The sequence below is a fragment of the Anthonomus grandis genome, chromosome 17, assembly GCF_022605725.1.
Source record: "Anthonomus grandis grandis chromosome 17, icAntGran1.3, whole genome shotgun sequence".
Taxonomy (NCBI): Eukaryota; Metazoa; Arthropoda; class Insecta; order Coleoptera; family Curculionidae; genus Anthonomus; species Anthonomus grandis.
Window position 1 is genome coordinate 20259902 of NC_065562.1, and position 25733 is coordinate 20285634.

Consider the following 25733-nt stretch of genomic DNA (forward strand, 5'->3'; position numbering starts at 1 on the left):
TGTCGCTATAGGAAAATGACCGTGCTAAAGTGAAAGCGATATATGGAATAAATTTTTTGGGGCTTAGTCACGCGTCTCGTTCTTTATCTCAATTTTTATTTAAAAAGTTATGTGCATTATTAGTATTATTTTGTGGCAACTTGTTCTATTATGTTCAACATACAAGTTGGCAACACTGTCTGTGAGTTTCGTGGTATGTCACTTGTCAATCAATTTTTAGGTTAGAAATGTCTCCTCATTCTATTATTTAATTATAAGTGTTTTTCTTGCCACAATATTAACCAATAAATAATATAAAACATTGATGATTTAATGGTCTGCACACTGGTTTTTACGTAGTACCATTTTGGATTAAATTCCTGGAAATTATGAAGGGTTTGCACATCAATTGCCTGTAATAGTAATAATTTAATTTAATACTCACATGGCCAACTGGGTGACCCAGTAAGGGGTCCAACAAACGATATAAACCACCACCACGCAGGACACCAAATTGGTCATCTTTTTATGGGACCTCTTCTTCTCCTTCGACTTGTTCTTCGGTCCCACCGTCTTCTAGAAGATCAAAATCAGCAGTAAAGGGATCGCGAAACTGCACACGAAAGTGTAAATGGTGAAAATGAAGGCGGGCCAAGAATCGGGCTCGTCCAGCGGTAGATCCATGTTGGTGCCGTTGGTACTGTTGCCTGTGACGAAAGTGTCAGCGTCCCCGCCCCAAATGATCACACACGACGATTTCTCATTTTGTCCGACGATTTCTTGGGCGTGTTCGATGATCGGGACCATCAGCAGGATGCTGCATTACCACGCGAAACAGGAAACGATCTTGGAGATGAAGGGGGTTCGCCAACTTTGTGCCGATATCGGATGACGGATATAGCGGTCAGCACTCATGATGCACAACAAGATGGAGCTAGTGAACTGGTTAATGCTTGTGGTGATCATGTAGGCCTTACACGCCCAATGTCCAAACACCCAGTGGCCATGTAAGACTGCGGGACTGGCCTGTACCGCAGCGGAAGCGGACGGCAAGGCGGACTCGAGAGCCTTTATCCGACTCTTGAGTGCCCTGGTCGTCTTGTGGAAGATCTGGCGGAGGGCGTTCATCTCCTGCTCGTGTTTCCTCTTTACGCTTCTCATCAGGACTTCGTAGAAGTATGTCAACGCCTTCTGGTTTGACGGGGTGGTCTGTAAAACGGCCAAATCCGCTTTTAGTTCAGCCTCGTCTTGTGGTGTTTCATCTTTCTCGTCCGTGTTACAGTTCTCCAACAGGAAGGAAGAATTTTCGTCAAGTTTGTGAGCCATGGTAGCCTCTATCGTCGGGTGGAAGGACAGCGGGGTCGGTCGCACTGGTGCACTCGGTTCAGTGAAACTCGTTCAGAGAATACTTCGACGTTAAGTGCAGGTGATCTGCTGCACTCAACTGAGGACGAACTCTGTATTATCAGCAACGCGGGAACCAATGCTTGGAGACAATACAGTGAAGTACTCTAAGTCAACGATAAATAAGTGAAAAATTTTGTTTGACTTATTGGCATTATATCGGTCACTCTTTAGTTAGTTGGATGATCATTCTATTAAAACTAATAACTATACAACAGTTATAATTAGTATGGGTTATATTAGTCTATACATACAGGAAAAATCTGCGTTCAAACTTTTAAATCTTAAACTTCCAAAGGTACTTTGTCTCCGAAATTTTAATTACTTTAATTTTAACATATTTTAATTCAGAACTAGAAGTTTTTGACAAAAATGCTGAAATTAATGTTCAATTATTTTAAGAGAAGAGTCTAGGTTCCAACGTTTAAAAATCATGATCTTCTTTTTCAGACAGCAAGATGTAATCGAATCAACGTTGAATATCCAAAACTTTCCGACGTTGATTTACGTTCATTCTTAAGTCAACCGTCAACGTTACAATGTCACAATTGAGAGAATCAACGTTGTATGCTGTTCTCAACCCTCAATTCAACGTTGAATAGATGTGACAGAATGTTTTGTTGTTCATCATCATGTTTTTTTTTTTACAATGGATATTCAACGTTGATTTTTGGTACACAGCAACGTCTGGATGGACAATCAATGACTTTTCTTTAATGTTGATTTAATTGTCCCTTTTCCTTGGATTCCAAGGCTGATATTATCATTTTTTAAAGTTTTTTGATAAAATACTGAAATACGTATCTAAATTTCTAAGTCTCTATCTCATTTTTTTACGGAAATATAAGCATTTTGTCCCTAAAATATTTAAATTTTCAGAAATTTTTTTTTTCAACTTTTAAGGCAAATTTCTTTAAATCAATTTTGAATAATTAATAATCTGAAGGATCCTATACCTGAAGATGTCATTAGAGAGAAATTGAATTAATATTGAAAAAAAATATATATTAAATTGACGCAAAAAGCGAAAGTCAACCATTTTGTATGGTAACACCCCCGAAATTTACCATTGCCTCTTATGGGAGCGGTGTTAAACATGTGTTTTATTTTTTACATTTTTTAATATATATTTATTTAATTAAAAAATATACTTTTATTAATTGGTAAATATTAGTAGAATTTACGATTTCTTATACTTTTATTAAAAAGTGCATTTAATTATGTTTTCAAAAATGTAAAAATTTTTTTATTTTTACAAATTAAAAACTAAACCAAAATTAAGACTTTCATGTTCATCTATTATATTCCAGGTGTGCTTGTACTAAAATATGCAATTCAATTTCTATTAATATACATTACGTTAAATGCTCATGTTCTGATTGTGCCTCTACCAAAAAGATCCCTTAAAAATAAAACATTAGACATATACACTCATAGTCCTTAAAAATTAAAAATTTATCAGCTCAACTTCCATTAATTGAACGAACTTAGATACTTGGATTATCAAAGGAGATTCCTCACTTATAGTCCAGGTGTACTACTAAAAACTTAATAATGTCCGTGAACTAAACTTCCAATAATTAACAAACAAAGATACTCTTGGATTTCATGTTTAGTCATGTCCAGGTTTATCAGTAGTAAGAAAATTTATTAATGGGATAACACACTGTACTGTGTGGACTTACATACTGTAATTATCCAAAAAAAAACTGTCCCTACAAATCATTCAGTGTCAGTGATTTATGGAACTATGACACTTTATAGAAAAAAAGTTCTTGCAAGATGGCGTATTAACTTTCGATCATTTGACTGCTTGGGAATATGGGAGATTGACGCATATTCTAATGTTGTAAACAAAAAAAAATGAATTTACGGTTTCCGAGAAATCCCAACTTAATAATTATGTTATTGCAAGAAAGGAAATTCTCCGTTTTATTTCAATTACGCGCGACTTCCTTTTTGCCGCTTCGACTCTCTGCCTCGGCACCAGATAAATTCAAAACGATTTATTTAACTTATATGCACCAGAGCGAGAAATCGCTGTGAATTTCTGTTTTTCTCCTCCTTTAAGACGATTAAGGACATTTTTCTTATATAGAGTAACAGTTGCGAACGAATCAAATCAAATTTTGATGCTTTTATCCATTTTAATCCGTTCTACCGGAGGTTTCCGGTCCGCCGACCGGAGACTACTACTCCGGGAAAATTTCTGCTCGACGTGCCGTCGCAAATATTTTAGAAAACCGGATTTCCTTAATGGTAAAGACTGTCACGAATCGCTCGTTTTTTTTTTTCATCTACTTCCTCCTGCAGCTTTTCCAGGATATTTGGGTTAATGGATTATATCGGGGTTAGGAGATTTTTCATTTTTATGGTTTAAGAGAATTTCATGTTTCAATTTAATTACTCTTGATGAACATTTATTAGGGAAAATATTTGGATTTTTCCAAAGAACAGGGAATTCAATCAGCAGCATGGATTTAAAAAAGAAAAAAACTCTTACTTAACCGTATCAATGAATTTCGGTACAGAAGAAAAAACCTGGGCAATTTACTGGTGTGGTGCAATCCCGAACCAGAATCCGAATTCAATTCCGAATTGCCAGACCGCCCCCCCGTTTTCCGACATTGTTGTCCGCAAATACACTTTAAATGAGAACGAACCGAACAAATTCCAAAGTTAATCTTTTATACGGTTTATTTTAAATTTCCATTCGGGTTTTCGATTACTAAAAAGACGACTTGAAAACGTTTGACAGTTGCAAACCAGCTCTCGGCTATAATAACAATTATCAAGAGCTTCATGGGAACATTTGAATGGTTTATTTTTCTATCCTGTACCGTAAAATGAGGTTAGTTTGGCAGGTTTGGACCTATTATTGGATATATATAACTCACAAACAAATTAAAATATTTTATATTTTCACTGTGCCTTGTGTACAAAATAGAGTAAATCACCTAATTATGGTTTTGTTTTATCGAGGTGGTATATATATATATATATATATACTCTCCGATATATATATACCCGGGGGGTCGGAATTAAAATCAACATTTGTGCAGTCTATGCAGACATAAAATTGATCTATACTTTCTTCGTTGCAAATTCCGCAAATCCATTTACACTGCTGACAGCACCAAATCCAATCAGGACCTTGGTAGTTTTTCCATTTTTTAAAGCAAATTGCACAATCACTTTTCTTTTTCTTGGCTCCCTTGGAGGCAATGCTTTGCTAGAAGCTGTTTGAAATATTATCAGTGCAAGATCGTCGCTATCTTCATCACTGGTTTCTATAATCATCTTTTGAGTTCTTGAGGGACCAGCCACTGGTTCTGCATCAAAGTTTTCATTATTTATTGGTTCCTCGGTTCGAAGTTGTTTTCTAGGTTCTACTTTCTTCCCACGTTTTCTAACAGTTTTTTCCTTATTAGAACCGCGTAAGTCCTGAAGGTTGACTCATTGTTTCTTGCAGCTCTTCAACATTTTCTGGAAGAGCCCCTGGAATCCTTTTCAAAATTTCTGAAGGGTCATATTATGAACGAAGCCCTGTAGCTCTAAAGCCTGATTTAAGGATGTTGCTCACATGTTCATTCACAGAATTCCACAGTCTTGTTAACAAGGTGGGGAAATATTCTTTAAATGGAGGCGCTGGACTTAGTTTCATTTCTTCATTTGTCCAAGATTTCCCGCCATTTTTCTTTCATGGGTGCGAAGACTGCATGCACATCTAATGGTTGCATTATATGCGCGCTATTTGGGGGGTAAAGGTGTCATATAATTGTTGTTCTGCTCGCATGCCTGGATTACTAAAGGAGAGAAATGAGAGGCTAAGTTATCTCCGATTACAACTTTTTTCCCAGGAGTGTTCATATCTTTAATTTTAGGCAGCAGATAATCGAAAAACCATTTCTCGAATCGAATCATAGCAAACCAACCACTAGATGTATTGGCATAATCCGTTCCTTGAGTCCAATTCGCGTACAAATTTCCAGATTTGTAAACAACCATTGGCGGCAAAAGCTCACCTGCGGCATTGCCGCATACCATAATCCTAACCGATGCTTTCGAATGTTGCTAGACCTGTTCAACGCGTTTTGTTCCCCTGGGGACCACCACCTTCTTAGCTCCAGGATCATCCTGAACGTTGGTCTCATCATAGTTGAAGACCCGTCGAGGATCTGCATCCATTAAAACGTCTTTGATATTCTCAAAAAACTCATTTATAGCATTTGATCCTACCGCTGCACGTGTTCGTTTGATATTCGCGGCTAAACGAACACTAAGGTTGTTTTTGGTGATAAAGTGTTCCAGAAAATCACTACCTGGAATATTGTCCTTGAATTCTTTAACAACACGACCTTTTTTTCTAAATATTTATGCAACACTTGTTGAATATCTGCTTTTGTAAAGGGAAAACCCCAATCACTCGCACTGTACTCAATGTCTTTGTCAACAAGTTCTCCTCCATGGGGGTAAACACGGTTGGGTGACCTAGGTGCCGTTCGTGGCTGCCCTTTAACGAAATTTTAAATTTTTTGCTTGCCTTTGCTTGCGAGGTACCACCCCTAATGGCGGCAAGTGCATTTTGTAAATCAGCTGTTGAATAATTGGCGTAGATACGCCCCCCCCTCACTTTTAATGTCTTGGCATTTTTACCTAATTTATACCTGCAACAAAAGAGAATCACTGTAAAAAAAAATAAATAAATAAGGAAGGGAATTTTAAAATATATATAGCAACCTGCCAAAGTAGGTTGAGGGTGCCAAAGTAACCCCGGTTTACAGTACTTCTTTAGAGTACCTTTGAAAAACGATTTGACCCTAAAATTACTACTTTTTTGCATTTCGGACCAAAGTACTAAATTAGTGTTTTTCAAAATATGCTCCGAATTCAAATGAACTTTTTGCTGCTTAAAGGCCATTCAAAAACTAGTAAAAAAGCTTAATGACGAAATTTTCCACGGTTTATAGGGCTGCCTTAAAATAAGGGAAAAAGAGGTTTTTACCAATTGTGATAAAATATAAAAAGAATTAACAAGAAAAGAATAAGGAATAAAAGAAACCATCAACAAATTGAATTGGAGCTATAGAAGCTGAGATATTAGTAAAGTAGCTGAGATAGTAGTATATATATGGAAAAAAACGAAAGAATTTTTCACTTTTTTCCAAGGTACTATTTTTTTTTCTAAATTGGTTACTAGGAAATTTTAGTGTGAAACTCATAATCTCCATTGAAAAATCCGATAAAAAAAAATTTGTATTTGGTTCAAAGTCGAAAGGGGAAACTCAGGAAAAACTTTGAAAAAACGTTTTTTTTTTCTAAATAAACCATAAGTCTCAATTAAAAGTTTTAGGGAATATTAGGAGGCATCTGTACGTAAAAACAAATCGATTCTAGTTATCATAGAATGGGAAAAAATTGAGAAAAAACGTTAAATCCTTACCCCCCCCCCACCCACCCCACACAACTTACCAGTAAGAAATTGTTATGAAAAAATCATTGTTTTCCTAAAATCTCAATCTTCCATGTAAATCCCGTGTCAATTTTTTTAAATGCCGAAATTTTCTCCATTTTATAAAAAGGATCCTATATTCTATAGTTTAATAAATATATCTTCACCATTTACAGTGGATAAAAAAATCGTTGAATAAATATATATTTAATGATAATAATATATGTTGTATTACTTGGGCGACTAGATTTTTTCCATGATTACAATCCACTGTAATACAATTTTTGTCTAGTAAAATACCATCTATTAGTCCACTGTGTTGCATGAAAACACGGTAAAATGTAAAATGACAAAACTTTGCGCAATTATCACGACTAAAAGTACATTATTTGGTAAAAAATATGTCTATATTCGAATTATCCAGGGTTTCTTGAATATTTCCATACTAATTCCCGGAAGTTTTCATCTATTTTAAGCAGATTATCAATGAAATTAGGAAGCGAGTCATGTCCTCATGATGACAAGGACGCCATTAAAATTGGTGACCGTAAACGTCAAACTTGACCGTTTTCAATCGATGTTTTAGAGTATTGAAGGGGCGTTTTACCTTATGATACCTACATGGAAAAATACTGGAGAGCATCGGGAAGAGATTAAAATCAATTCCGGGCCAATTCCAACAAGCTTTAGCATTTAAATTTCGATTTTAAAAATGGGCTTTTTTGACGACAATCCGCGTGTGTATTCGTTGTCTTGGAAACTCGGTCACAGCCTGCGTCATAGTTATAGTCAGTTTGCGGGGGTAGTTTTTAGCGATCAGTACTTAAAAACATTACTTTTAAGGTACTTGTAAAACTGGCGAAAAAATGAGATTTTAGTATGTCGTAGTGAAATAAATGACGTATTTTCCCGATTGGTTTTGGTTTATCTATGACATACAGGGCGCGCACAATTAAGTTCCAAAGTGAAAAAATGCTACAAACCGTTCATATCTTTACGGCCATATTTTCTTAGGTCATTATTTCCGCAAATAAATCGTTAAATTGTCAGAGGAGCAAGAATTTCACACATTCATTTCTGAAACTTTGGACGTTAAAAAAATACTTCTCGCATATTGACAATAACCAAAAACTATACAGTTCTAGTCAAACGTAAACTCGAATCGACCCAATAAATTTCATAGAATTCAAGAAACCTGTGCGACCTGCATCGAATTCCCTTTGTAAAAATCGAACAAAAAAATGCTTGACATTTAAGGCGTCCTTGTCCTAAACAAATAAGAATTTGTAAATAATCAAATTGTAGTCCCATATTCCTAGAGTATGTAAAGATAAACATCGTTTCTCTAGCCTAAATAAAACCAAAGTTATAAACACAGAACACGCTCTTATAATAAGTCTCGTTAAAATTGAAAAAACAAACAAAACACTCTGCACGGCTCACGCTTTCGCTGAAAAAGAAAGGAGAGAGCAATAAGGCCGAACTGTAAAAATCCCTTTTCGAGTGCAACTTCCTATTTAGAATGATAACAAAAGGAGGCATCAAGAGGCGGATTTCTTATTTTCTCCATTAAACCTGGTCGTGCGTCATCATACGGAAATCTCGTTTCCACTTGGACACAATGAAGTCGTTATCTTTCCACTTCAGGAAAAAATGACTTAAAACTGGTTATCGAGAAGAATGCTTTAATTTCCGGTGGTTGTGGTCGGTGGTGCCGGAAGTTAGTAGTCACTGACCTCAAAAGGGGGTTTGGGGGGGGGGGAAAAAGGGGTAGAATAAACCGGAATCGCGATTCTGGAAAAAGTCACGCGATCGCGATGGTTTTCAGCGCTCCGGCACGTTATTAAAAATTTTCGTTTTTTTTTTTGTATTTTTGTTGTTTATTATGCGGCGATTTCCCCCTATCGCTCTGTTGCTTATAAATCGCGTGATTCACGACTTCCTCGTTATTAATTTAATGAAAAAATTAAATCCTGATTGGGAGCACGTGACGTTATTGAAGAACTTACGCCTAGTTTGTGCAGGTTTTGAGACATTTTTGATTCTAGGCGCTGCATTTATAATCGAATCAACTTGAAAAAAATCAAGAGTAACAATACGGGTCATACTTATAACCTGCCTTAGAATAGGGTTTTTACAATAAAGCGTTTTTGGAAAAAAAATTAAAAAGATGGGTGCCAAAGTAGCCCCGTGTTTGGGGTTACATTGGCACCCAAACGGAAATGTGAATAAACATAATGTAGGCCCGTCCTGGGGTTACTTTGGCACCAAATTAGGCTTTTTTTTTAGTTTTTAAATAAAACATTCAATATTTTTAATGAAATTTCTATATTCTTAAACAAAACACTTAAAAATTAATAAGTTAAATAAAAACTAAGTCTACGGTTTTTGGGGTATCATGCTTCACAGAACCATGATGTGATAAGAGCTCCGCTCGAATCTAAGTATGTGTTAATATTTAAATAAACTCCAAATACCAAATTTCATTCAAATCGGGCAAATACCAAAATTACCACGTAAAATAATAATACCCATTAAATCCCGATTAGATTTTTTTTTTATCATTAGGACCCACTGTGTTGTAATTTTTGTCTAGCAAAATGACTTGTATAGACCACTGTGTCGCATGAATATTATAATAATACACGGCAAATACTAAAACGTCAAACGTTGCCGAATTATCACGGCTAAAAGAACCCGATTTGGTAAAAGGTATGAACATATTCGGATTCTCCAGAGTCTCTTGAATAATTCAATACCAATTTGAGGAAGTTCTGAGCTATTTTAAGCATTTTATCAATGAAATTAGGAAGCAAGTCCGAGCCGATTCGTCCACGTTGACGCCATGTTGTCAAAATCGCGCGTAGACGTCAAAATCGACAATTTTTAGAGGATGATTTCGGGTATAAAAAAAGGTTTTTACCTTATGATTTGTACATGGAAAAATAGTATAAAGCTTTAGAAACAAATTAACATCAATTCTGGACCGATTCCAATCGGTTTTAGTAATTAAATTTCGATTATAAAGAGGGGCTTTTTTCGCCGTTTTCGTTGCCATGGAGACGCCGGCCATAACACCGGTCATAGGTGACTCGAACGTTGCTCTTGTGTGGGTAGATTTTTAGCGATTTTTCGTACTTTTTTGAAAAAAAAAATACTTTTAGGGTACCTGTAAAATTAGCGAAAAAATTAAATTTTAGTATGTCATAGTAAAATGAATGGCGCATCTGCTCGATCGGTTTTGGTTTTTGTATCACATATTGGGTGCGCACAATTAATTTCCAAAGTCAAAAAATGTTAAAAAATTCATAACTCAAAAACGGTTTTACTTAGAAGTACGGTTGAAATTGCAAAGGATTCTGCTTATCACACGCTACAAACCGCCTATAAGCCATTAGGTTCTAGCGGGTGCCGCTAAAAAGTTATTAAGGCTGGAAAAAAAAAGTGTGAAAAAGGGTATTTTCAATTGAGCACTGTTCACCCTGTATAAATGATACGGTTATACTTTATACGCCATTTTATTCGAAAAGAATGCAGCTTTAATTAATCCAAATGAAATTTTTTAAAATTTTACACCAGGCAACATACTATAATTTTGCGACGCGGAAAATACCGAACTGTTTGAACAACTCTCGGACACTGAATATTAAAACTAGACAAACAAGCCTAATATAAACAAATACGCGCACGCTCTGCCAAAGTAGCTCCGTTTCACGGTATATTAGGAGTCAAATCTTAAATTTCTACCCAAAAAATGAGTGGTTTTGGAGTAATTTCTATTGAAATTATGACGAATGAGCCCCTAGTTTTTTACACATAAAACCTCTTTTAATGTTTTTTTAAAAGAATCACATTCGCGGTTAATTTTCCACGAAAATAAAGTAATTTCCCTCCTAATGAATGAAAAGTCCCAAAATGAAAGCTCCCTGTTTTTTTTTTGACGTTAATTGATTTCCTCCATGCTCGCTTTGAAGTTTCTTAAGATTTTCCCTAAAATCCATTATGAACTTTCCCGATGGGAAACTTTCGACTCGAAAGCCACCTTAACACGTTTTTACCAATTCACTTTGGCTCAAAGTAAATTCCCCAAAATAATTTTAAATTTTATTTCTGAATGCTTGTCAAATGGAAATGTTGCTTGAACTTGTTTGCCTGTACTGTAGATTTAATCATCCCACAATGTTAACAACTGATTTTGAAATATATCAACCTTTTATTTAATACTGTTTGAAACGAATATTTATTATTACTATATAGTGAGTATAGAAAGAAAGAAAGAAAATGTGCTATATTACGTAAGAATAATCTTGTGTACAAGCATCCTACAAGCTAAAAAAACAAAACAAAAATACAAAATTAAACACAAGAAGACAAAACTTTTTGAACACACTTGAATTAAAGATAATTAAATAAAACAATCAATTACTACTAAACCTATCATTAAAAAAGTCATGCCTTAGCCAATAAAAGCGTCTTTAATTCTCTTTTAAATTTCTTAACATCTGATATATGTCTAACACATAGAGGAACATGATTGTACATTTTTTTACTTATGTAAATTAATGAGTAGTACATCATTTACATGACGAGTCAAATGGCCAGTGTCAGAAGGTAGTTTGGGAATTTTGTGAATAAGAGCAGCTGTTTCTAAGATAAAGAGTGAAAAAAGAGTTAGGATTTTTTCAGAAATGAAGAGGGGTGTTGCGATTTATCAACGCGCCCTCGTATATACTTAATTTTTCTATACGATTGCCTTATATGGGTATTTCAGCCCGACTGTGTCGTGGCAAATTGGGCGATTTATCGCAATTTGGGCCACTTTTTTAGAAATGTTGCGACCATTTTTTGATTAAAATCGCAAGTCGCAAATTGGGCGATCAGGTAATTACAAAACTTAGATAAGCAATAATTTTTCTAAAAAACGAATCCGTTTGTAGACCGTTCGATAATAATTACTATGAGTTGTTCGTACATCCGCGACTATCTATCGCGAGTGTGGACCCGCTCTTACAACTTTTTGTTGACACTTTTCGCTCTTGTCAATACTGTCAATCAATACTTGACAATATGCGATTTCTTCGATTATTTATAAAAATAAAATTATTTATATAATGGGGAAATGGGCGAAATATGAAAAAAAAAAACACAAAAACGAATGGGAACAAGAACCTTTATTTCAAGGTAAGCAGGTAACCAGTTATCTATAGTTCAGTTCAGAGATCTATTAGAATCTTTGATCCGTGTGCCGGTGTTGCTTATATTGTCACATGACATGCATGTTTAAATCGCAAAATTTTATGTCGAAAGACTCATAAAGTAATATTCTAAGCGATATTTAATCATTTTATTAAATAAATAAATGTTTTAAGCATTTTTTAAAGAATTTATACAATATTTGATTCGTAAAATTTGACTACATGCGCCCACGTACTATTTTGTTAGACGTCTGACCTGAGTCACAGGCACTCAAGCGTGAAAAGTTGCACAGGTCCGGCCTTCTTGAGATTAGTTTCATTAAGTTAGAAATTAAAAGTTTTTAAAAGGGTGTTTTTGCCTTTGTTCTTCCATTAAAGAAGGAAACAGTTTCTCTGTTGCTGCTATGGATTTCAACTTCATCTCGCACATCAGCATATGGATACTAAAGCATTACATTATAATTATATTCTTTATTGTGTCGCTGAAGGGCATATATTGCTGTCGTTTTCTATAAACCCATTCAATTTTTTTACCCATAAACACTCTATTATTTAAATGTTATTTATGAAAAAACATTTGAATATTAAAATGTATCAATATCTTTTTGAAACGTAAGTTTATCTCTATCTAGCTCATAAAGGAGTATACTTTTATCTCATATAAATGTTGACAAATTATTATGTTTTTACAGGCACTCCTGAAATAAAAATTCCAATTACTTGACTCTTATAAAATGGATTTTAGTAAGTTCTTTAACAAAAACTAAAAAAGCCTTCAGAGTAGTACATAATTTCAAAATTAAATCAATAGAACCCTAAGATATTAGGGTACTAACCAGAAACAAATTATTTTGTCTTTTACGGCCACCCCTTGAATAAAAATGCAATTTTTTTGGCTCTTAATAAATGGATTCTAGTCATTTCTTCAAAAAAGAATAAAAAAAACTTTAAAGTAGTTCATAAATTAATAACGGGAAAATTTTGACTGTTAGAACTCAAGGTATAAGTAAGATGCCGATAAGAGACAAATTTTTTCCTTCTGGAATAAAATGACCATTTTCTTCCGACTTTTAGTTATTAAATTTTAGTTATTTTTATAGAAAAGACTAGGAAAGTCTTCAAAGTAGTTAATAAATCAATAATAACGAAATTTTTACTACCAGAATTCAAGATATTGGCGGGCCAATAAGAGACAAATTATTTTTTTTCTTACAGGCACTCAAAAAATCCAATTTTTTGACTTTTAGTAAATGAATTTCAAGCGTTTCTTAAAAACACTAAAAAAGCCTTTAGAGTAGTCCATAAATCAATAATTTCAAAATCTTGACTACTAGAACTCAAGATATTATTGTGTCAATAAGGGACAAATTATTTTATTTTTTACAGGCACTCCTGGAATGTAAATTAAATTGTCTTGACATTTAATGAATAAATTCCAATCATTTCTTCAGAAAAGAGATGGCCATAAATCAATAATTGAAAAAATATTAATTTTAAAATATTGGGGTGCCAATAAGGGACAAATGTTTTTTTTCGTACAGGCACTCCTGGGATGAAATTTCAATGTTCTGGGCTTTTAGCTAGTGGATTTTAGTCGTTTCTTTAAAAAAGACTAAAAAAACCTTCAGAATAATCCATAAATCAATAATTGCAAAATTTTGACATTTTCCTTCTTGAAAAAATTACTGTGGTTATTATTAAGTAAGAAAAAAATGTGACTTTTGTTGTAAATTTCTTCGTCAACAAAAATTCCTAGACAAACACGAAATTTGATCCTCAACTGCGACAACAGAGGGAAGTAAGCTGTAAAAAACAAAATTTTAGACTTATTTTCTTAATAAAAACAGTGTTTTTCTTACTATAGCAAAAAAAGGGTTTTTCCCAGAGAATGGTGAAAGAAGTAGTCTTTATTGTGTCATTGAAGGGCAAACAGGGGCAGTTATAATACTAAAACAAATCCACAAACACAAATAAAAAAACACACTTCCTCACAGTAAAAACTGTAAAAAATTTAGACGAATACAGGCCAAATTCTAAATTCACCACTTTCATAAAAGGGGAAAAAGGAAAACCAGCAAAACCCATCAAATAATAATGACCTCACCTATTAAAGGTGATAGACCCATCCTTAAAGATTTCTTTAAAAACACGTCAAAAGTAATACAAAAACAGCCCATAAATTTATCTGGGTACGGCCCCGTAATTCTCAAAATCAGTGGGATAGAGAGAGATACACAATCACTTGCACAGCCTAAAGTAGGAATCGCCAGAACGCAGATGTTTTATCTTTGTTTAATAGACTGGCTAAAAAGAGGTGACAAGTCTGTGAGTGCTGGGAGTGTTTAAAATATTTTGTAAGATGCTTGGATTTTAGTCCGCGGTCAATTTTTCTAAAGATGGACACTTTCGAAAGAAAAATAAAAAATAGTATAAAACATGGGGTTTTACGTATATTTAAAATGATTTCATAGATAAACGATATAAAATCTTACCATTTAAACATATATATCATGCGACAATAAATACGACATAGGCGCACGGACTAGTTAGTGCGGCATCTGCGACACATCAAAGATTCTAATAGATCTCTGAATTGGACTTTAACTAAAATTTAAAATAAAATAATCCTAAACAAATAAAAATGGTATAAGGGTTCTATCTCGGTTTTCGGCGGTTTTGTTTGTGCTCTCTTGCGGTGGTAAGGCAAATAGCAACTTTTAATTTTATTAATTATTGCTGGATCGGTGGGCAAATGTTTTTAGCCATGGTTTTCGTTTCTTAGTTTTAAGCCTCATTTTAGGAAAAGAACTAAATATATATTTTATAATATAAACATTTTTAGTGAGGTATTTGTAAAATTTTCAGCAATTTCGATGACCTTGAACCTCTAAAATGATGATTTATTATTAATTAATTAATTAATGGTCTTTTTTAACCGAGCGAACAACGATGATGACTACGGAATCCCATTAACGAAAGCACTTCGCTTTTAAAGTGAGGACGGCTCCCGCTTAATTAATAATCCGAGATAAGTAACTTAATTATGTTGTTTGCCTTTGGCTGGTACACTCCTCAATAAAAAAGAAAAACTTTTGTTTAAAGTGCTTTATTTCCAAAGAAATCGATTATTTTTTTTCTATCTCCCTCTTTGCGTATGTATACGCTTAATTTACTTCCTCCGTCACTCGAAATGTGAATGGGGTGAGGGAGGGAGGGAGGGAGGGAGCTGCTGATTCGATTACGTCAAGTGCGCTCACCGCATTAATCCGTAAGAAGAACCACTTCGTCTCACTAAATCGAGTTTGCTGGAAAGAGAGGAGAACAGGTACAGACCGAACAAAAAAAAATACATCGATTGATTGATTTATTAGTTTGGACACGGGCACTTTTACGAATAAAAAAAAACACAAAAACATATTTTTATTTCATTCGTGGACGTTCAATTTCGCAACGAAATTGCACAATTTTAAATTTAAATGAACATCGCGATGGTAAAAAAACACGAGCAAAAAAATAAATAAATAAATAAATAAATATACAACTAAATTCGTGTATGGTACGGTATTTTAAATATAAATTAAACGCTGACCGGCGGGATTATTTTCCGTATAATGCGATTTCATAGCGGTTTTAATTAATAATAACCCGTCTTTTTATATTTTTCCCTATAGAGATAACGAGCCATTTTATGCGGAATGTTTAACGAAACCTTGTTAAAGGCTTTCGAGATTTTATTATTATATATTTTTAAATTTAAGTGTTCAATATGGGTGTAATCAGTTGGAAAAATGTTTTATGACTGATTACTATTACTATGATTAACTATTATTTTTTGATAACAAATAAAAAATTAAAGAATTCACACTCTCGATCGCTCTATATAATAACTATATATTATGAAATGTATACATATAAGCCGTTCAGCATTAAAGTGGTCTAATTCCCTTAAAGTAGGAATTTAGAAAATTGATATTTTGCATCTAGATAAATTAAAAAATCATAATAAAATATTCTTTACTTTTTTGTACATATTTATAATAACCCTATACTAAAATTTCATATGTTAAACATTTTTACTGATTGATGATAGAACAAATCAATTGCTTGTGAACACACTTTATTTCATGACTCTAGCTCATATAGATCCAGAGATATCGAGTCTGGAATTCCAGGTCGACGTCCAAAGCCTCCACTGATACCAACAAAATTTCAAATGGATGTAATTCATCAACGATTTATCCGATTTTAAAGATTTTTAAAGCAATTGCTAGATAATTAAAAGTACTAAAACTCTTCTTTTAAGATGATTGTCCTAAATAAATTACCAAAAAAGATATGCGACTTTTTTGGCTCAGGCCGAGTGTCTCATGAGCCTTTTAGATAACATGATAAATATCTTTGTAGCAAATAGTCCTAGGGCCTTTAAGGTTATACTATGTATGATAGAACAAACTATTTGCTTGTGAACAAACTTTATTTCATGACTCTAGCTCACATAGATCCAGAAATATCGAGTCTGGAATTCCAGGTCGACGTCCAAAGCCTCCACTGACACCAACAAAATTTCAAATGGCTGTAACTCATCAACGGTTTATCCGATTTAAAAAATTTTTAAAGTATTTGCTAGATAATAAAAGGTACTAGAACACTTAATTTAAGATAATTATTCTAAAAAATTTACCAAAAAATATATGAGACTTTTTTGGCTCAAGCCGAGTGTCTCATGAACTGTCTAGACAGTATGATGAATATCTTTGTAGCAAATCGTCCTAGAGCTTTCAAGGTTATAACAAGTATGATAGAACAAATCAATTGCTTATGAATAAACTTTATTTCATGACTCTAGCTTATATAGATCCCGAAATATCTAGTCTGGAATTCCAGGTCGACGTCCAAAGCCTCCACTGACACCAAGAAAATTTCAAATGGCTGTAACTCATCAACGGTTTATCCGATTTTAAAAATTTTTAAAGTATTTGCTAGATAATAAAAGGTACTAGAACTCTTAATTTAAGATAATTATTCTAAAAAATTTACCAAATATGAGGCTTTTTTCGCTCAAGCCAAGTGTCTCATGAACTGTCTAGACAGTATGATGAATATCTTTGTAGCAAATCGTCCTAGAGCTTTCAAGGTTATAACAAGTATGATAGAACAAATCAATTGCTTATGAATAAACTTTTTTTCATGACTCTAGCTCATATAGATCCAGAGATATCGAGTCTGGAATTCCAGGTCGACGTCCAAAGCCTCCACTGACACCAACAAAATTTCAAATAGATGTAATTCATCAACGGTTTATCCGATTTTAAATATTTTGAAAGCATTTGCTAGATAATTAAAAGTACTAAAACTCTTCTTTTAAGATAATTATTCTAAAAAATTTACCAAAAAAGATATGAGACTTTTTTGGCTCAAGCCGAGTGTCTCATGAACTGTCTAGACAGTATGATGAATATCATTGTAGCAAATCGTCCTAGAGCTTTCAAGGTTATAACAAGTATGATAGAACAAATCAATTGCTTATGAATAAACTTTTTTTCATGACTCTAGCTCATATAGATCCAGAGATATCGAGTCTGGAATTCCAGGTCGACGTCCAAAGCCTCCACTGACACCAACAAAATTTCAAATAGATGTAATTCATCAACGGTTTATCCGATTTTAAATATTTTGAAAGCATTTGCTAGATAATTAAAAGTACTAAAACTCTTCTTTTAAGATAATTATTCTAAAAAATTTACCAAAAAAGATATGAGACTTTTTTGGCTCAGGCCGAGTGTCTCATGAACTGTCTAGACAGTATGATGAATATCTTTGTAGCAAATCGTCCTAGAGCTCTCAAGGTAATAATAAGTATTATAGAATAAATCATTTTCTTGTGAATAAACTTTGTTTCATGACTCTGGCTTATATAGATCCAAAGATATCGAGCCTGGAGTTCCAGGTCGACATTTAAAGCCTCCACTGGCACCAAGAAAATTTCAAATGAATGTAACTCATCAACGGTTTATCCGATTTTAAAAATTTTTAAAGTATTTGCTAGATAATAAAAGGTACTAGAACTCTTAATTTAAGATAATTATTCTAAAAAATTTACCAAAAAAGATATGAGACTTTTTTGGCTCAAGCCGAGTGTCTCATGAACTGTCTAGACAGTATGATGAATATCATTGTAGCAAATCGTCCTAGAGCTTTCAAGGTTATAACAAGTATAATAGAACAAATCAATTGCTTATGAATAAACTTTATTTCATGACTCTAGCTCATATAGATCCAGAGATATCGAGTCTGGAATTCCAGATCGACGGCCAAAGCCTCCACTGACACCAAGAAAATTTCAAATAGATGTAACTCATCAACGGTTTATCCGATTTTAAAGATTTTTAAAGCATTTGCTAGATAATTGTAAATAGTATAAATATTATATTAAGATAATTATCCTGGAAAATATACCAAAAAAGATATGAGACTTTCTTGGCTCAGGCCGAGTGTCTCATGAACCATCTAGACAATATGATGAATATCTTTGTAGCCTAACTATAGAGTATCTTACGTGGCTGTGCACTATGAACATTCAACTGTCTGAGATCAACATTAATTATTATTATTATTGTTGTGCTGTTCACCATGTGCACAAAGTACACGAACAATGGAAGTCTACTTTGGAGGCCTTCAATAATTCAGAGTCCGAACTTTCCGATAGTTCAAGAATTTCAAGTGGCACATCCTCTAATAAAATTGGCAATTCCTCCCTTAAAAACTGCAAATAATTTGCACCATTTAGTGCGTTGTTAAAAAAAAATGGGCCGATAATTCGACCTCCTAATATTCCTGCCCAACAATTTATAGACCAACGGCCTTGATGCTGGACTTCTCGCATCCAGTGCGGATTCGTTGGTGACCAGTAATGAATATTGTGGAGATTCACGCCTCCATTGCTGTGAAATGTAGCCTCATCTGTCCACAATATGTTTGAAAGCACCTGAGGATCCTCTGCAATCATACCCAAAAGTCAGTGACAATGGTCTAGCCTTCGGTCAAAATCTTATGCACTTAATTCTTGATGCAGGACTAATGGATGAAACCTGGAATAAGATGATGACTGCTGATTCAACAGAATAGACCAATCTGGTGCTTTTCGTGTAAAAATTAATTAATTTTACATTTAAAGCATCATCATCAAAAAATGAACTCTCCTTAAAAAAATTAAGTCTCATCGCGTATAGTGAAGATTAATATCCAAAAGATCACTTACCTGTACTCCTTAAGAATATTCTGAACAATAATTCGATTTACATGTGGGATATTTATGTGCCCAAAAAAAAACTGTATTACCATTTTCTCGAACCCCATATGTCCCCCGGGACTTGTAGGAATATGTTAAAACGTTTCGCAATTTTGATATCTCGGGCCACACATACGAATTCCACATATATATGTATAAATATAAAAAAGAGATCGTCGAATATCTAAAGTGGATTTTTTTTATACTTAGTCAAATAAATCAACTGCAAAAAAAACATCTCATTCCAATCTTAAGATCCAATTTAACCGAGTTAATTTCAACTAAAAATTAAAAGCAGAAAATGTTGTCGTGAAATCCGTTTAACCTGTTGCGGAATGATTCTGGCATCGCATATTGTGTGACTTTGCGGTCGTCGCAATTATTATTGCGGATCGCAACGTAATTGCAAATACAATCATTAATCAGGATTATTGTTTTTTTTTTCTCTATTTTAATTTAACTCAAATTAAAGAGCGTTAAAATGGTTTACCGAGTAGACGTAAATAAAAAAAAAAGCAACAATTGAACTACGTTAGCTTCTCCCACTTTCTAATCAAACTAAAAGGGTTCGTTTCTTATTAATTAACCCTTATACTAACCCGTGATAGTCTGCCCCCAAAGCTATTTTTAAACAGCCTTCATTAGCACTAAGTATAAACCGTAGAGTTCAGACAATAACCCAGATAAGAGCGGCAACATCATCATATTATCGATTGCCGTATAAAATCTGATAAACTTGTTTGTGGATTAAACGCACAAAAAAAGATACCGGAAGTAACTTTTTGTGGCCATAGGTGGTGGGAGGTGGAGCACAAATTGAAAAGCCGCACTATAATCAACTTCCGATCTGTTCGGTGGCGTTTTGGGCCTCGATAAATCATCGGGCCTCACCGAAATATTACGCAAAATGACCGGATTTATTAAAGTGCGTTTTTTGCACTCGATTTGTAGGTAATAAACGCTACTATAGTCAATCGTTTCTTGTCACATCCGGTTTCACCGGAAATTATAGCGGCTTTTTTGTGAATAGTTGATCCGTCATTAATTTGTGTCATAGGAAATTAAATTGTGAATACTATATTATTACCCTACATATGCACAATAACAGTATTTCATCCATACTATCTAGTCAAATGACGCTGTTTTTATACTAAATATTTTTTTTATAGTATTATATCAAATTTAAATAAGCAAACTGTGTTGTTAGAGTAAGGCCGAAACCACCTGTTATTCATGCATATTATTTTGAAAAACAATGATTTTTGAAAACAATTTCTTACTGGTAAATAGTGTGGGGTGGGTGGGGGGGTTAGGGGTAAGAGTCATAAAAAAATCTATAATTTTTGTATCTATACTTTTCTCATAAGATGGAGAACCACTAAGCTAAAAACGGTAATTTTCTCAATACTTATGGGATATTTTGGATTTTTTATTTTTACAATCGATACTCTTCTTAAATGTATAAAAAAAAATATTTTACAGATTTTTGCGAAAAACGAATAAAAATAAATTTATAAGCATTTTTTGTGTTTCTGACCAAACACACGATTTTAAACGCGTTCGACCGGACTAACGCGCCGCCTAGAAAGAAAGAGGTGACGCGCGCCGCGTAACGGAGTGAGACAGAAGATATAGGGGGGCCTCGCCGAATCACGTTATATTAGTCCGGTCGAAAAATGGTATAAAAAATTATTTATTACAAAATTATTTATGAGTGCCTGGAATAAAATTGAAATTTATTTTATATTATAATTAATGCCTGGAAAATATAAAAAACTGATTTAAATATGAGGAAAAACATTCTTGGACGATATGAAAAATTACTTAAACTGCCTGGAATAAAACTATAAATTATTTGTAAAAAGTCGGAAAAAAACCTGGACAAACATTTGGGATTCCTAGAAAACTGGAGATGCCTGGAATAAAATCTAAATTAATTTCAGAAACCTGGAAAATGAACTTCTTTTTAAATAGTTGATCCCTTATTTATATGCATTTTTTTTACCTTATTTCAAATTCATGAAACTATTAATTGTTAGTTGAGAAGAATTTTAAAAACATTAACAATAGACCATCATAGTTATCAAAACATAATTTTCTCTTAAAGCGATTAATTGGAAATTTCCAACGGCCATAAGCTAACCCGACCGATAAAACCCACTTCAGCATAAATAACAATCCGGAATTACAAATTGATCCCTAAACGGTCTCTCTCTCTCTCCCCCCTCCGGTTCAGTTTAGAATATAATATTGACGTGCCCGATTAGCTTAGAATGGGCTCTCTCTCTCTCTCTATAGTGTCTTAAATTTCAATATTTCAACGTTGAAAAAAACAGCTGAAAACAAAATAACGTTTCACTCTCGAATGTTTTTTTTTTTTTTAAACTGATGATGGCTTTCAACTTTCCACGTCGAAAACAGACGGTTCCCGCCCGATTTCCACTGGGAAATATTACGATTCGAGAAATAATGGTTGTTTTTTATGGAATGACAGCCGCATATATGGAAATCAATAAGGTCTAAAAGAATTGGATTATTTCGTGATTCTTTCTCATTAATCAATTGTCATTTATATAAAATAAGCACCTGGAGTGGAAGCGAAAAACCACTAAAGAGTATAAGAGGCTTACCAGTACATTCAGAAGTTATTGAACTTTAATAAGTAGTCTTAAGGAGCAAGTAATTAATTAAAATGGTTTAAATAAGAAACTCTGATATATGAGTCTCTCTTTCTCCACTCAATCTATTTAAATTCAAAAGGCTTGACATGTTTCAAACACACATGATATGTACATTTCCAGGGTTTTTAAAAGGAATTTACATAGTAGAGAAGGAAGTAACAGTTACAGGTTGAATTAATGAGAATCCTACTTGAGACGGCGTTAATAAGAAAAATCTTCAAAATTAAATTTCGAGAAAAAAAATTTTATTTCAAAAAGGTGATTTTTCTTAGTGGAACATTCAAAAAATTGGACAATAACTTTTGATCTATTGAAATTATAATAATGAAATAAACTTTATTTGGTTAAAAATGATTTGCTTTACAAAGTTAATTTTATTAATGAACACCGTTAACCTAATACAAGAGGAAGAATTGCAGTTGAGAAACCTAAAAATGGCATTCATCTTTATTATTAATCACCTACTATCAATAAGCTTTAGCGATGTCCTGATTTTATTAATGAGTCCTATGTTACTAGAGTTTCTCCGGAATTACTCCGATATACATATAGATAAGAATATCGGTGCGAGATAAGACATTCTGGGGTTGTAAATACGTGCCTCGAATTCCCTTAACTCAACTTGAAAAAAGGATTTTCCCTTGTCCTTTTAGGGAAGATTCAAACTGATCAGTGTATATAGTTGTCATATCATTTATTTGAAATTAAGTCCCCTCATAACGAGTTAAAGAGAAATTACCATCGTAAAGAGATCTCTCGATAAATTGAGTTCGAAAAGTTCCAAGGTTTTGTTGGGATAAAACACCGGCGGCTGTTTAGCATGCCCGATAAGGAAATTTAATGCTTTTTGTTCTACGATGGAGTAAACACACACACACACACACACGGTATTTTCCAGGAAGTTTCTCCATTTAAATCTGATTTAAAGTTTTCCCTTTAACACGATCAAGACAATTATTAAATTAGTTTTAATGAGTCAGTTGGATAGAACATAATCTTTTGCTCACGACTGTCGTAGGTTTTACATATACATATATCAAGGCATAATTGAATATACTCCCTTTAATAAATTTTAGTTGTATTTTAATTTAATTTAGGAAAAATTTAACTTTCACCCCAAACTCTCTAGGGAACGCTTAAAATTCCCAACTTTTATTGAAAAAATGTAAATTAATTCAAATTGCATTAAAAAAAAAAAACCCGGAACTTGATTTGCATCGCCCGAACTATAGAAGCGCATTTTTCTAATTTAAATAGGAGGATTAACATTACCACTCCCTATATAATTCCAATCTGCTTCAAGCTAATAACAAAAGAATTCTCATTCGCAGTTTTCTCTGTTCCGAAACACTCAAAGTTTCCTCGTGCGGAATACAAAGTTTCCCATAGAACAACACTCTTTATGGCTCGGCACTCCACTTTTAGCCATAAGGAACGCGTCCGGGATGTACATAGAATATTGATCAAAGAAAATATCATAACATGATAGGGTTAAAAATAAAATGAATCTCTATTGTGTAATTTTCTTTAACATCTATACAAAGGGTTTCACTAAGCCTGGATTTTTTAAAATTATAGAAATAAACGAATTAATTTATTAAAAAATAGACTTTTAAGGGTATTTATGTTATGAACTTCATGACTTAGCTTAGAGATAGTTTCAAGGTGTTTTACTATTAAAGGTGCGTCAGGTTTAGATAAAATACCAATTGTTTAAGGTAGGATTTTTTTAAATGTATAGGACACTATTGATGTTCATTGTTAAGTTGTTTAGTATAACAACAGAGGAAAATAACACTTTCCACATATGGGCGGTAAGGAATCTTTGACGCCAAAAGAGAATTTGATCTAATTAAACGAAGGGTTTTTAATTTTTAGAAAAAAAATTGAAAAATTAATTTTTCGAAAAAATTTAAAAAAAATTAAATTTCTATTTTCTATATAATATTAAAATAGTTTTTGTTTGTAAACTTTATTAATATTCATCCATTAATACATAAAACATTTTTTTTTATTAAATAATAATTATTAAAAGTGTAAAGAATAAAACGCGTGTTTAGCACCGCTCCCATAAGAGGCAATAGAAATTTCGGGGGTGTTACCATAAAAAATGTTTCACTTTCGCTTTTTGCGTCATTTAATATTAAATTTTAATAATATATTTTTTTTAATGAATGCGGATTTTTTTTCAATGACATCTTCAGGGTTTTTTAAAATATACATTAAGAATTTTTTTCATAAAAATGAGCTAGTTGCAATGGTAATTTAATGCGTTATATACCGACATAGTGACCCAATACCCAACAAAATAAAAAACTAATTAACTTTTAAAACAACATTTTTCAAACTTATTTTTTAATTCAATTTCTATGCCGCAATTTTCTGGACCTAAAAACGAAAACAAAACCCGACATTCTCTCGTAGCGCTTTTATTATCCTATCCAGTAATGTTCTCGTCTCGTGTCATTTTTAGCGTGATATAGGTCTTTGCTCATAAAATATTCATGTAGCTTCTTTTTTTGTCTTATTTCTGCTTTGTGGAGGAACAAAAAAATCAGCGGAGAAATATGAGGCATATACATACAACCTGCACCAACATACCAATATCTCACCTCATAAAAACATACAAAAGTCATTTATGCAGACCATAAACTAATTAAACAGCTTTCACAACTGAGTCTCTAAAGCCAAGATAAAATAGTGGGAGAGCTTAGCGATGCCCGAACGTGACGTATATTCTGTGGATTTGGTCGCGTATATCCTTAGGGAGATCCCCAGGAGAGACTTCCAACTGTGTTTCCGGGGATTTTCCAGCAGTAACATACGAGATGGGGCCGTTTCTATTTTTGTAAATTGATTATTTTTCCCGAGGATTAAGATCAAAAACTTTTACAGTAATTAATTTGGACCGGTGAAGGTATGTAACTGTAACTATTGGAAGTCAGCCAAGCGTGTTGTCTTACGAGGAAAACAATCGAAAACGTTTGACCCGAAGAGGGCAGAGAGAACAATTTAGTTAAGGGAACTTTGGGAGAATGGATCGGTAAATGTGCAGAGCAACTTCTACCCATTACGTCTATAATAAAATCCCCTTTAAAGGTAAAAACTGTGTAACCGTTCCCAGTAAACCTGCCTGAACAACTGAACACTAATCTCTTGTAAAAACAACATGAATGAAACTTTTAATAAGAGATTAAAACGAGGATCGATGAGAGGAGCGGAATTGTCATGCCGTGTCGAGGATACAGCAGCAGCAGCAAAATCTATTTTCGATAAACAGCCCGAGAGTCGGTTCAAGGGATGTCGGTCCTCCACCCTCCCTCTTCTCATCCCCCGGCTGTTCTACGCCACTGAGCAAATAATTTGCCCCCCTTTGGTGAAGCATTAATAAAGTGCCATACTGAGCGAAATATTTTACGGCGAGTCGGGTTTTCGGGTCGAACCGAATCTAGAGAGTGTTTTACTAAGTGTCGATCTAACAATATCGGCCAGACTATTCATGTTCCAATTCCGATAAGAAACTGTAACAGAAATTTCGCTTTATCTATAATCCTTGGTCGTGTATCCTTGCACCTTTCAGGAAACGCTTTAGACGAACGACTCGATACCAATAAAGTTGTCAGATATTCAAAACTGAATCCGAGAGCCTGGAAGAATTGAATTAATTTTATATATTACATGTTTATTTAATTAATAGATGAAAATAACTAATTATGAATTCGTCACAAAAATAT

General features: G+C 33.6%; 1 protein-coding gene across 1 annotated transcript in view; it reads left to right on the top strand.

The window, feature by feature from the left end:
- Positions 1-25733, top strand: part of LOC126746325 (dopamine receptor 1) — a 60638-nt gene that overhangs the window by 5005 nt on the left and 29900 nt on the right. The window lies entirely within an intron of this gene.